The 13,384-nt window shown below is 34.7% G+C and overlaps 1 protein-coding gene across 3 annotated transcripts in view; it reads right to left on the bottom strand.

Moving 5' to 3' along the window:
- The window catches only part of Dop1 (dopamine receptor, D1), a 131,445-nt gene that overhangs the window by 71,763 nt on the left and 46,298 nt on the right, over positions 1-13,384 (bottom strand). The gene's annotated exons all lie outside the window — the stretch shown is intronic.

Raw genomic sequence — 13,384 nt, 5'->3', positions numbered from 1 at the left:
TTTAAATAAAATTATTGAACATTTATATAATCCAAAATTCCATAATAATGTAAACTGTTATTTAATTTTTGCGGTAAAGAAAAAAACCACACGCTCTGTGCCCTGGCACGTTTCGCGCTTGTTCATTATCCGATGTACTGTGCCTTTAATTATCGGAAAATTAATGAAGGTGGCCGCGATCGTAAACGCCGAGAAATGAATTAAGGAGGCAAGAAGATTTAAAATTGCAGTTAAGCAGCATGTATTTATCATGTAGTTGCGGCCGCCAGTTTTATAGTTTGCTAGTCGCTCTAAAGGCATGCGATATAAGCAACGATTAGTGAGCGTTATAGGTAGATATATATAAGCGATATAGTGATAAGAATTCTTTTTCTATGAAACCAGGTCAATTCATTATACTCGCGATAGCTTATCGTTAACAACACATAACACTAATCAATTTCCATAATGAAAAAATGATAATCAGAACGAGATAGGCGATGACATGAAGTTGATTAGCAAATACATGCGTTCAGCCAATTATCTATTGTTCTCACAATTAAATTAACCGAGGTACACAATTGACGAAAGTATACAGAATATGAGAGTTGAGAAATGAGAATAGCGATTAAGAGTAATATATAGCATTTTTCATAGTCGCATCTTCTATTTTTATTTTAGAATAACTCATTCCTCTATATCTCTCTGATTAAACATGCAAAACTGAAAGACATTGATATATTTCATTTTATAGATATAATTAAAGTCAGAGACATTTTTAACTAACTAAGACAATATAAATTACGTATGAGAATGCATATATAGATGAGAAAATCCAAAGTTGTAAATATTCAAGACAGTTTAACCTATATTATTTCTTATTTCGTATTCGACAGATCGAATCGAATTAAGGTTGCATTCTCAAGAAACTACCTTAAAAGCAGCGGTGCGATCGTCGCGGTGAAGTTAACCTTTATCTCCGGGATTAGGATTATAGCGATTGGTGTTCAAAGGTGTCGTAAAGCGAAACTGCCTTTAGCCCCTCGAAGGAAGGAACCCTTCATTACGATTGACAGGCTCGGCGAATACTTCGAGTTTCTGTCCCAGATACGCGGTAGAAATGTCGACGTTAATGATAGAAAACGCGCCCGTAAAAGAGGGTGCTCCGGATTTCATGCCATTTTATTCATCCCCAGGTCAGTTCACATGTTGAGTACTAATTAATCTTTCGTAACCGCGACAATTAGAGATTAAAATCATTTAATTAATGAATTCTACTGGAAATTCAACTAGATGACCAGCCATTTGTTTCTGGAAATTTTATTACTATAAAACTAATAATATTTGTTGCTCCCTTTTCTCTTTTAGTTAAAATTTCAGTAATTTATAACACATTATATGTATAATGTGTAAAAAGCTTCAAAAGAAATTATCGTGTTTATAAGATCTTTAATTCGCATGATTTGCTCACTGTACATTATTACATATGTAGATATAATTAATATTCAATTTAATTGGAAACCGGAAGGCTTAATAATTTAAGAAACAGTTTCACTTGCCCTCCATGAATAAAAGTGCTCGAAGGGATCATTTAATTTGTTACAGATACGAGCAAGGTAGATTACTTTCATTCAAAGTGGACTGACCTCACGCCACTTCGCAAAGCTCTTGGATCCTATAGATCATTAAATGAGCACAAAAGCCGGAAGATGGAGGAAGAGTAATAGCGCCAAGAAAACTGCAACTTCGAGCCTCAAAGGAGAGAGAAAACGCCCTTGAGAGAGAAAATGAAGAACGAAAGAACGTGGGAAAGAGAAATCGCGATGTGACAAACAGTTAGACTACTAACAGAGTTAACGACTAAGCAATTTTCATTAAGAAAGATCATAGAAAAAGAGAAAGAGAGAGAAAGTGAAAACGGACTAAAAGATTACAGCAATATCTTAATTGAGTCATTTATCGTGTTTTTACAATATAATTAATATTTACGCCGGGACCAAACTTTTCGTCTTTGTCCTCTAAAAAAAATCTCGTTTATGGTATTTATCACTTCACTATGTGACATTCAAAGAGTCAAAATTAATTCTGAACAGTAATTTTGAAAACTAATTCCATCAAGATACTTTTATAATTGCGAAGATAAAATGATACATACATTCTATTTGAAATTATGTTTTATTTTTATATCTTTTTCTCTAATTAGAATTGAAGAACAAAATATATTACAAAATAGAGAAATCATTGCCAATTCAGATCTATTTTTACATAGATGAGCAATAATAGGATGGATACAAAGTACTCTCTTTGATAATCTAAGATTTCAAAATACGTCGATACTACAACAATAAGAAGACAAGACTGTATATCGAAGGGAATTAAGTGAATTAATTGGTTTATCTGTTCTATTATAGCAATATATCCGCCTATTTCCTCATATTCCATTGAATATCCTCGCTGAATTAGGCGAAAGCTAATTTCGGCGCCAGATGTGTCCAGAGAAACGCGATTAAAGGCTGCAGGATCTATCCTGTGCGCAAATGAGTTTTGCGGTGGAATAGTATGTAAACGTCTCGTGGATACGCACATAGCAACGGACGATAGTTGGTCCCTTAAACGTACATCTTCTCGAGCGCATCAATTAATGCAAACGTTTATCTTCCGCGGTAAAAGCCCCTTGATCTCGCGAATGACATGATACGTCATGTCACTTCGGCTTTGATTACTATTGCCCGCGGAGAACTAGTTAAATGTCTCGCCTAGTATTTTAAGTTAGAATTCGATAAAGGCTATACGCGGAGAGAATTTTCTCTTAGAATTTACCCTAAAAATCGTGGGATAATATGGTGTTGGAAAAATTTCTTTTATAACAGTTTCTCTGATTAATATTTACTACAATAAAAAATATTAACATATAGTATAACATATAGTAGCGTATATAGTAAATTCTACTATGTACATACATAGTAAAATTAATCGAGTATATTTTATATCTTATTGTGATAGATATTAATAGTTTTATTAATCTTTCAGGGTAAATTTTAAGAGAAAATTCTCTCTGCGTAGCACAAGTATTTCCATAAAACATAGTTATAATACATAAGCTCAAGAACCAATAAGATAGTCGTTTTAGATTAAATATGCTAAGAAAACGGAAAATTACTAAAAACTTAAGCAGAAGAAGAATTTCAATCGGTTGAAATTTTGTCCAAATCCTTATGGTATGTCTTAATGTTATACGACTATGGAATTTGTGTGTTATAGCCTTTATCTGATTGATTTTTGAGCTTGTTATGTATTATGGCTATGTTTTATGGAAATCCGTGTATAACCTTAACCAGTCTCAATTATCGGTACTATTATAATTATCGAATGCAAATTGAAATTCAAAGTAAGACCTTTGATGAAACATTTAACGAATCAAGCGCTTCAGATAACAAAGTATTATTAAAATCAATATAGCAAATATTAACATAAAAAGTGAACTGCGATGGAATAGTCATCATAATTTGTGCAAATCATTATTCTATATGATAAATCTCTTCAATTACGCTTTAATTGCAAAACCGTGGTTGATTTTAATCATTCAAAGCGGAATAATTTCGTCTTAACGAGGCGACAAACGTTTCGTCTGAATATGACAGAGCTCGGAGCAACTCAGCCAGTTGAAAATGATGATATTAATGTACTTTGGTGAGTGTATATTAGCGAGCTGTATAAGAGCGAATTAAAGTATGCGGTAGTCGTCCAGCCGGAAGTACGTACGTGCTAAGAGTTATGCAGCGGAAGCGTATATATGCGCCCTGACATGTTATAATAACGGGATCCGGAATGTCCTAAACGAGCGAAAAGACTTCTTGGAATACTCGGCGCGCCGCACAAAAGCGAATAACCGGAATCCGTCGTCTGGATTGGATTGATGATATTCGCATATCACTCAATAGCAGTGAAAAATGGCGCGATACTCTCTCTTATAATTTAATTTTCGAAAATCATAAAAAAATTAATCAAATGCAAATTTTTGTGTATAATTTTACTATTAATTTTATACATGACAGATGGATTAAAGGTCATTATATAATAATACAATAAAATATTTGCACAATATTTGTGACTATATATCTATATAACAATTTCTTTTACGAGAAATTGCAATCTCTTATATCTTTTTATGAAAATCCTTTATATTTGATCAAAGATCTCTTTCGGAGAATAGATCGCGGATGTGTAAAGAAAAGACACGGACGCGAAGAAGTAGAAGGTAAAAGTTAAAAGGTGATTCGTTTGGTACATTCGCGTGTTCAGATGCTGTTATTTGAGTGAAATGGTCTAGAACGGATACACGCAGTGCAGGTTACGGTACTAAGATAATCCACATCGTACTTGTATCCTGTGCAGTTGACAAGCCTTTGCGTCGACAGTCGGATGTTGCACAAAGGCTAACAAGCGGAAACCTTCCACTAAATTGCGACTGACGCAGTTGAGGAAACCGTTGGTAGACCTGATCGACTAATGATCGTTCAAACAAATCAAAATCTGCAACGTTTTTGACTAAATGGCGGAGAGAGAGAGAGAGAGAAAGAGAAAGAGAAAATCTCGCTTTTAATATCGGGATAATATTATTAAATCAGGATTTAAATAATAAATTCTGCAATCATCACGGCACCTATTAAATAGCAATCGCTTCAATGATCATATCAATTCTGGTAATATACAAATTTTGATTAAAGCACGCGATATAATTGATGTTACATTTAATCATATATCAATGAAATAATATTCTTTTTATAAAATTAATTACGATTCATATCGCATTTCGAAATATGTGACACTCAATATCTACAGAAATTAGTATCTACAGAATAGCTTTAAATATATGAAAATGTCTGTTTCATCGCACACACAAAAACAGAGTGAACGATCAACGATATTCTCACCGTGCGACGAAATAAACTGACAAAGGTGTATATGTATATCATCGAGCGTAAGTTTAACGATGTGCATGTTGCGGGTACCTAAGTGCCTACATATTGAACAGCTCGTTGACCTGAGCATCAGCGTTATACAAAGGCTAACTAGGAACCTTTCGTGGCACTTCGATTAGCACAGTTTGCGGTTAATGATAAAACTGGAGCAGGAAAGTGACTACGAAACTTTAAACATCGCGCGTGAAACGTCCATATTGTTCTACCTTTGTACCATTGATTAATATCATCAAGTTTGTTGATAAAGCGCAATGCTTTTTCGATGATAATTTTCTCATTCAAGACCGTAGAATAGAAGCACTGGAAAATATATGAAAGCGTGATAACGAGCATTACTTCTCAAGCAATTATAATTCATTTAAATTTACAAAAATATATTAAGAATATTGAATGCGACTTTCAAAAGATTTTTATAAAATTGATTGTAAATGCTCAAGTCTTATTATATAGTTTAATTAATGCGAAAGAGAGAAGCGCGGAGAGCATCGAAAAAGAAAGAGGAAGACTCGCTATAAGTCTTTAATTTGTAAAATCGTTTTCTTTATAAAAGCCGCCTTTCTCTTTATAAAACCATCATTCCTCGAAATGGAGCTTAATTAAATTTTTCGCGTATTTCATTATAGATTACATTGCCAGCTGCAATTTAGTTTAGTGCCGGTAGAAACCGAGGGTCGCCGTTAGGGCGTACCAGTTTCCTAGATAGTTACTACACAATCACTTCCTGTAGCGGATTCGAAAATCCTGGAGGGAGACATTGTGAACTTATGAGGATTACAAGAAGTGTCTGTTTAATATTATACGACTTGATATACACGATACGGCGACGGTTTTCCTTGTACATCGTACGCAAGCAATTACTATACTATAAAGTGTCTTCATGATACTGCGTAGTTCAACAAATGTTCTGTCATCTACATGACACGCTGTCTCACGAGTGAAACATCACTGTCGCGAACTGACTTCCCTTATAAATTTCGGAAAATGTCAACGTGTTAATATCGAAAACAAAAATATCGCATATCGTATCTTTAAATTAATAATGCATTAAATTGGAACTTATTAAAATTAATACCATTGCAATTTTTTTTATAAAAAGTAACAATTTTTTCAAATTATACAATTAATATAATACACTCGATCGATATAATCAATATGCACACAGCGATACAGGAAAAAAAAATATCTTGCAATGAAGATAGAACAAATATTCATTTTTAAATAATTGGTTGTAAGGTAAACTTACATCGCCATATATCGCGAGGATTTATGTCACTGTATTCATTTAATTTAATTAACTTCTGCGATTTCTAATGTTATTGGGAGCGTAGATAATGATAGCCGATTGTTGAATCAGTCGCTCTCGGGATTCTCTTTCGGTAGAAAGCCCGATTGGTAATTAGCAATTACCATGCAAATACAAGTGGGGAGGTCGGTGAGGACGCGAATGTGCGACGTGCATTTGCTTGGCGGATATTTATCGTAAATACTCGTCGCATGTGCACGCACGTGGCAAGCGCGGACTTTTCACTCGGGCGCTGTCGAACACGACGAAGGCGTGAACAGCGATCTCAGTTTCCTCGTAATGTTAATTTAACTTGAAATAAAAAATGAATTCAAATGTACAATTAATTAAAAAAACATTGCGACTAATTTAATCCTATTATTAAGGAAAAATATCGGGTTTTATTCAATGCCTTTTTTCAGTATTGCTAAAAATATTAAATAACGTTGTATCTCTCTAATTGCTATATATTATTACCATCTCTGATTTATATAGAAAAAAATCCGTCAAAGTTACAAAATGAAGAACGTCTCCAACATTCCACCCTCAGTTTATTATGTAAACAGCATATTCTTGTCGCAAACTTTCTTACGATACAAAATAAATTTGTCAGTGACCGAGAGTGCCGATAGTAAACTAATTTCGGAAAATTTTAATGTTATCGAAATTTATCGAACCATGGAATGATTTTATATCAACGCTAAACACGATTTTTTAAACTGATATTTAAAAAAAATATATATTTTTATATTGAATATTTGAATATTTACTTTTTATGTTATCTACTTGATTTTTATTCTCTTCTCGTTTTTTCTATTTAATTAAAATCTTATAATAAAACTAAAAAGTTTAGCACTAATAAAATTGGCAATTATAAATGAAGAGAGTCAAATCCAATTAAGAATTAAAATTAAATTGCAAATAAAATTTGCTCTACAGGATTAAACCGGCAATTTTAGACAGCGTCAGAGTAATCTAAATTCATCGAATATCTGTCGAACTTATTCTCAAACGAACTCGAATCGTATTTTGCCCACGCACATCCCTTGAATTAATTTTCTGCAACATGCAACAGGCGCGGCCGGCGAACGCGGTCGAGTGCAAAGCGGAAGTAGGTTTGCGTGCAATCGCCGTGCGAATGGATGTGCCATCAAATGGAACATTACATTCGAGTACGGTCTATTGGAGGCGTGTTTCGCGGGAATTTCTCGGGAATTCGCAACGTCAGTGCGCAAAGCACTAATTGTTTCACCAACAATACCATCAAGAGAATTTTGCCAAGTAAATGGGCCGAATTAGCTTATGTCTACTGTTGTCGTTAGACGACCGATTACCTAAACAGGGTGGTGCGCTTAGGCTAGAGAACAGTTTGCCCGTGCACGGGCAGAAATTTGTCGATTGTTCGTCGAGTGCTTACGTTTTATGAAAAAAAAATGTAATACATCAAAAGATTATTCTAGCTATTAAAGATTATTATAGCTATTTTTTGCGTAACGTGTGCGTGGCAAATGGAATGTCTGTTTTACAATAAATTAAAATTGTAGAAATATAATGTTTTTTATCGATTTCTATACTCCGAATCATTTATATGTATATATAAAATCGTTGATCAATTTTATTTACGACGAGAATGAAGGAATTTTGTAAATTGCTCATCAATAAAATATGTGCTACGTTTTATGAAAAAAATTTGATGCAGAAGATTATTCTATACAATAGCTCTTTTTTGTATAACGTGTGCAAATAATTTTAAATATATATATATATATATATATATATATACATATATGATCGTTGATCAGTTTTATTTACGCGAGGATAAAAAAGGAATTTTTAGAAAAAAAGTTCCCTTTGTTATTTTTGCGAAGATATCGCGTGTCTCGCAAATCCCCTAATGCTACGCATTAACATTTCTTGACAGAGAGAAACGTGATGGCCGGAGAATGCTGATAAGAGAGTGTATCGCCCTATGGAGAACGGATCCTTAAGCGCCCTCGAAGATCGGTATACCCTATTTCAAGTACTTCCATTATAGGTCCCATCGAAACTTGCGTGTTGTACGAAATTTAAGGGAACGGTACAAACTTCCGTTTTCCGATGGAGTCGACGGAGCACTTTGCCACAAGCATCTACATCGGATATGGTTCGATCGTTTTGGAGAAATATAACGTATGGCAAGTATAGATATATATATATATATATATATATAGTGTGCGCCGTCACATGCGAGATGGAAAATCCCTTACGGAAAAAGCCCCTTCGATCTAAATTGGTTCGGAACAAATATCGGGGTGAGAAAAAACGACAAGCCGTGGATGCGGTTAGAGGGTACATTCCACCTCCTCGACAGAACGCGAATCTCTCGAGGGATCGGAATTCCTCGAGAGATGGAAGACTTCCGCGCGCGCGTACCCGAAGATCGCGATCGCTAATTACATTGTTACACGTTAGCGGCGGTTAAACAAAGCTAACCAACGAGATACAAGATATTCCGTGCATTCGCGATGGCAACACGCCGATAATCCGCAAAACATACAGATCGTGTGTCAGGAAAAATTCCGTTTTGCCGGAGGAAATATTTTTTTGCAGCTCGTTACTGAGATTATAATGGGATATTATCTTACTATTATTTTTTATTCCATGAAGCAAAGCTGTACAAATAGTATCTTATACACGATATACGATATACACATCTTATATAGCTTATAAATATGAGACCAGGAAATGCTATCGCGAGTAGGCGACTATATAAAAATATAGTATTTACTTTTCGATTTTCTCATTCGGATTATACTAGGAGGTTTTACGCATCGCAGTTTCGATGAAATTGCATTATCGCGGTGCGATATTGAGAACGCATTTTCTCGACAGGATCGAGCGTTTGGATTTTGCGCGATACCTTAAAAGCATTGTCAGAAAAATCGTAAGAGAAGAAAAGCAAAAGCGTCGCGCGAGCAAAGTTTCCCTGCGATCTGAATCGGATTTATTCCGTAGATCTGATTGGATCGAGCACACGAGAGCACCCCAAAAAGTTATAAAACTCGAAGAGAAATTTTATTTCGTTAAAATGAGTCTTTTTCGAGGGTCGTGAGAAGACTGAGAGTGTCCTCAAGATGTTCTCTCCAAGGACAGATATCTTTGGTTAGTTTATTCGGCTTCATAATTATGTGACACTTTTATGACTGCTCTAGGGTAGATTGTAATCTTCGGGGACATATTGCTCTTTGAGTGGCACTCTGACCAATTTTTGTTCACGGTAAAATGTTTGAGGAAACAATTAGGAATTCAAAAAGATAGATACCGAAAACCGAATATAATTTTAGTTTCGGAGATTAATTTTCCGCTATACGGATAGCTAGTTGTCGTATTTCCGTGATCATAAATAAACATAGAATAGAATCATTTTCACGTTTTCATAGAACTGAAATCTGAACGTCATTATATATATATGTATAAATATGAAAACAAAATAATTATACAAATTATAAATTATGTCACGCTAAATTATATCACAATTTCCTAGAAATATATTTCAAATATGTCTCAATTAAAAATTGATAACGCGAAAAACTTTCGCAGTCAAGCAAAAGTTTGTAAAGCGCAGCTGTCTTTGCGTGAATAAACGCTTATCGTGTCTATTTTCGACCGGAAACAATCGATGATTTCTAAACACAAAACTTGCGGAGAACTCTCGCAATTTTTTTCGGAGCAGAAAAATGTATTCAATTAAGATCCGGCTGAGAGAAACAATTTCCGGTGCAAGTCACAGAGTTCGGATTCCATTCTGTCAGGAGAGCACGAAGATCCAGTCGCGGCGCGTTTCCAAAGTTTCTTGAAAAATCCTTTTGAAAACTTGGCCGATCGCGAACAATTGCGGAAAACATTTCGCGGAGAGATTAAACTTCGCTTCCGCTTATGCTCCCTCGTGATCTCGACGAGATGAAATCAAACGGCCGCAAAAGCACGACTCACTTACGGCACTTGGGCAACTATTGCAATATACGAAACTATTTATTTTCGATTGCATCGCGAAAGAATCCTCGAATTTTCCTTCCTCGTTTTGTCATGAGAATCGTTGATTACACTCGCGTATTCCGTTAGACAGCTGCGCAGTTGGACAATTTTTAATGCGTTGTAATCTCACAAAAGAAGACCACATTCATCCGTCACAATGTTAGAATAAATGCCACAATACGAGTGAAATGGTCACGCATGGACACTAAGTGCTTTTTTTAATTAGCATTATGCGCACTTCGTACTTTTTTTTATATGTATCCATATTTTTACAGTTTTCGGGAAAATTAAGGATATAAATTGTGAGAGAGAAAAAAAGTCTATTATACACATTCTTATTATTTGAAATTCAATTTCTATCATTCCTATCATTTTTCTCATTTATACACATGTCAGATAAAAGAGTGTCTTCGTAAGTAACCATTATGATTTACGAGTCTCTCATTTATGATTTTTTCTTATTTTTGCGATCTTTCGCATTTTGCATTCGTTGCAATATGCATTTAATAGCTGGAAGTTTCTATTTTCACAGATGCTTGTATTTTCCAAGTGACGATGTACACTGAAAAATATGCGCCGCTAAATATTGCTGAGTGTAGCATATGACGTTATAATGTTTTGCGGTTCGCCAAGTGCAAACATAGATGTTTTGCTTCCAGTGCTACACGGAAGTTTTAATGAGCGTTTTGTTACTAGATACGAAAAGAAAATACTAATTTATTCACCGCTATGACTTAAAGAGTTCACAGCCGTTATAAACACTCTTTCTCAATATTTTCACAACCATCTCTTCCACAATACAACGATAATATTTAATACAAACATTTTTAACCATTTCTATTCATTAAGCAACTCGGGCACAATTATTACCGTACCGCACGTAACAGACGTCTATTCGTAAAATTTGTATCTCCCAGTGTCACAGTTTCTCGTGTATCGCGTAGATAATCTTTGTATTCGAAATGAGCTTCGTACTTTTTTGCACGCGAAACGTTAAATGCACGCAAGATATTCTACCGGCGGCGCGTTTTTAAAGAAAATGCCATGAGGTAGAAAGCACTTTAAAGACATTTCTGTAATTGCTTCTAATGGACTGACGTTATAGTTTATTCTCTACAAGACGAACCGTCCTTCTATATAAGATTTAAAAATTCAAGTTTTTTCCAGAAGTTGCTCGGTCATTGTAGATCACTGATACGACGCACAAACTGTACTAGGATTTATAATTAATAAGGAAAAACTGAAAAATCAACAATAAAAAATTGAAAAATATTTATGATTATTTCTAATTATGGATGTCTAAAACATTTGATACTTTCGTTGGAGAAAATACGGACCAACTGGCACGTGCAACGATATTTAATCTACTTTCGGATCGAAAGCCCTCTTCCGAAAGTTTGGTCTTTCAGCGAATTAATCGCGTCGATTCCGCCGACTTCTCTCAAACGATTCTGGCCACGAATACCGGCCTTGGTTGTTTTAAACGTCCCCTTAAACTTCGCCCCGGCGAAAAAGTAATTTTTGCGAATCGTTGCGCGACTCCGCGAAAACTCGAAGAAATTCCATGACGAAGTGCACCGCGTCTCTCTTTTAACTGCTTTTCCGCGGAATTGAATTTTCACTACTCCATATAAGCGCACGATTTTTATGCTCATAATTCTCTCTCATAGGGAGAAAACGACCACAGACATCTGTTCCTATGAATTCTGTAATTTACAGTATTACTTTTATGTTCAATGTACAATTTTAGGAATATCATCTTAAAAAACGAAGATCCTTTGAACACAAAATAAATTTTTCATAATCTCGGTTAATACTCCATAATTTTCACTTTTTATAAAAACGTCCGACGATTATAGAAGGTAATAATAGTTGTAAGTGTAAAATCCAACATATGATATGAACAATATCGTACCAGAATTTTCTGTTTTAGTATCGGATTATTGTCATGTCCATGAAAGTTTATATGGACGTTAAAAGTACAGAGCTGCCAGGTATAGTATTTTAAGACCGATGTTAAAGAAAATATTTCACATTTAAGATTTTCGTAAGAACTTTCTTCTATTTTAACTTTTTAAATTTTTTAAAAAAACATTTTATATGAGTTGTTGAAAAGATACATATTAACATGGAGAAGAGAAATAATTATTCCTAAACACGCACATAAATTCTCTAAAAATATGAATTAATTAATAAAAATTAAATTAAATCTATTATATCTCTTTCAATCTAAAAATACATAAATGGCAATAAGAACCTGGCACTATTGGAAAGATAATTAATTTATACAATATTTGATGCAAATATAAAATGTTGCTGTTAAAAACTCATCATAAATGTAAATATTTTATACGTTTATGAAATAATTACGCGTTCGCGAAGAAGTTGAAAAAATTAAGGTCTCTTTCATATTCATCTCGTAAATGTCCCATAAATGTCCCAAAGTCTTAATGTAAAAAGCAGCAGTTTTCAGAGATTTTTTAATAATTACAACAATGGACATGCAAAAATACATGTGCAGATGGGTGATAATACAAATTAAGCATAACGAGAGTGCGGGCATTTAACTTCCTTGACACATAAATTTCGTCTTCCGCCTTTGTAGAGTCGTTTCCGTCGGCCAATCACTGATAATCGATCCGTCGATGGACGCGATAGGGAAATTAGCATTATCGTGACGATAATGACCGAAACGTACGAAGAGAACCTGTTGCGGCGATAGAAAAGCCGCTTCTACAGAAAGTCCGATTCGCGAAATTGTTGATAAAAGTTTTTCGCATCCGTGTATCTCGAAAACTTTCGCGGACTCGATTTTACTTGCGTAAAAACGTTTCAAGCGCTTCTCAAAGCAGACAAAGTTTTACTATACGACTGGGATATATTTTGATTCGTGTTCCTCCTTGGATAAATAAATAAAATTTTCCTTCCCTTCGATCGACGTTATCACTCGCGATACTTTTAACCGTAGACCATTTCGTCGACGATGAAATCGGATTTATTTCCCATTTATTTAGCATAAAATTACACGGAGATAAAGACGCCGTAAAATTCTTAGCCGCTTCCGGAGAACTGATAATAAAATTAATCTCCGACATTATCTCGACCGCGATTCTCATTATTAGCATAC

The sequence above is a fragment of the Nylanderia fulva genome, unplaced genomic scaffold, assembly GCF_048542155.1.
Source record: "Nylanderia fulva isolate GAGA-0341 unplaced genomic scaffold, ASM4854215v1 Scaffold51, whole genome shotgun sequence".
In the NCBI taxonomy this organism is placed as follows: Eukaryota; Metazoa; Arthropoda; class Insecta; order Hymenoptera; family Formicidae; genus Nylanderia; species Nylanderia fulva.
Note: the sequence above shows the minus strand (reverse complement) of the source record. Positions and strands in the feature narration are given on the sequence as shown.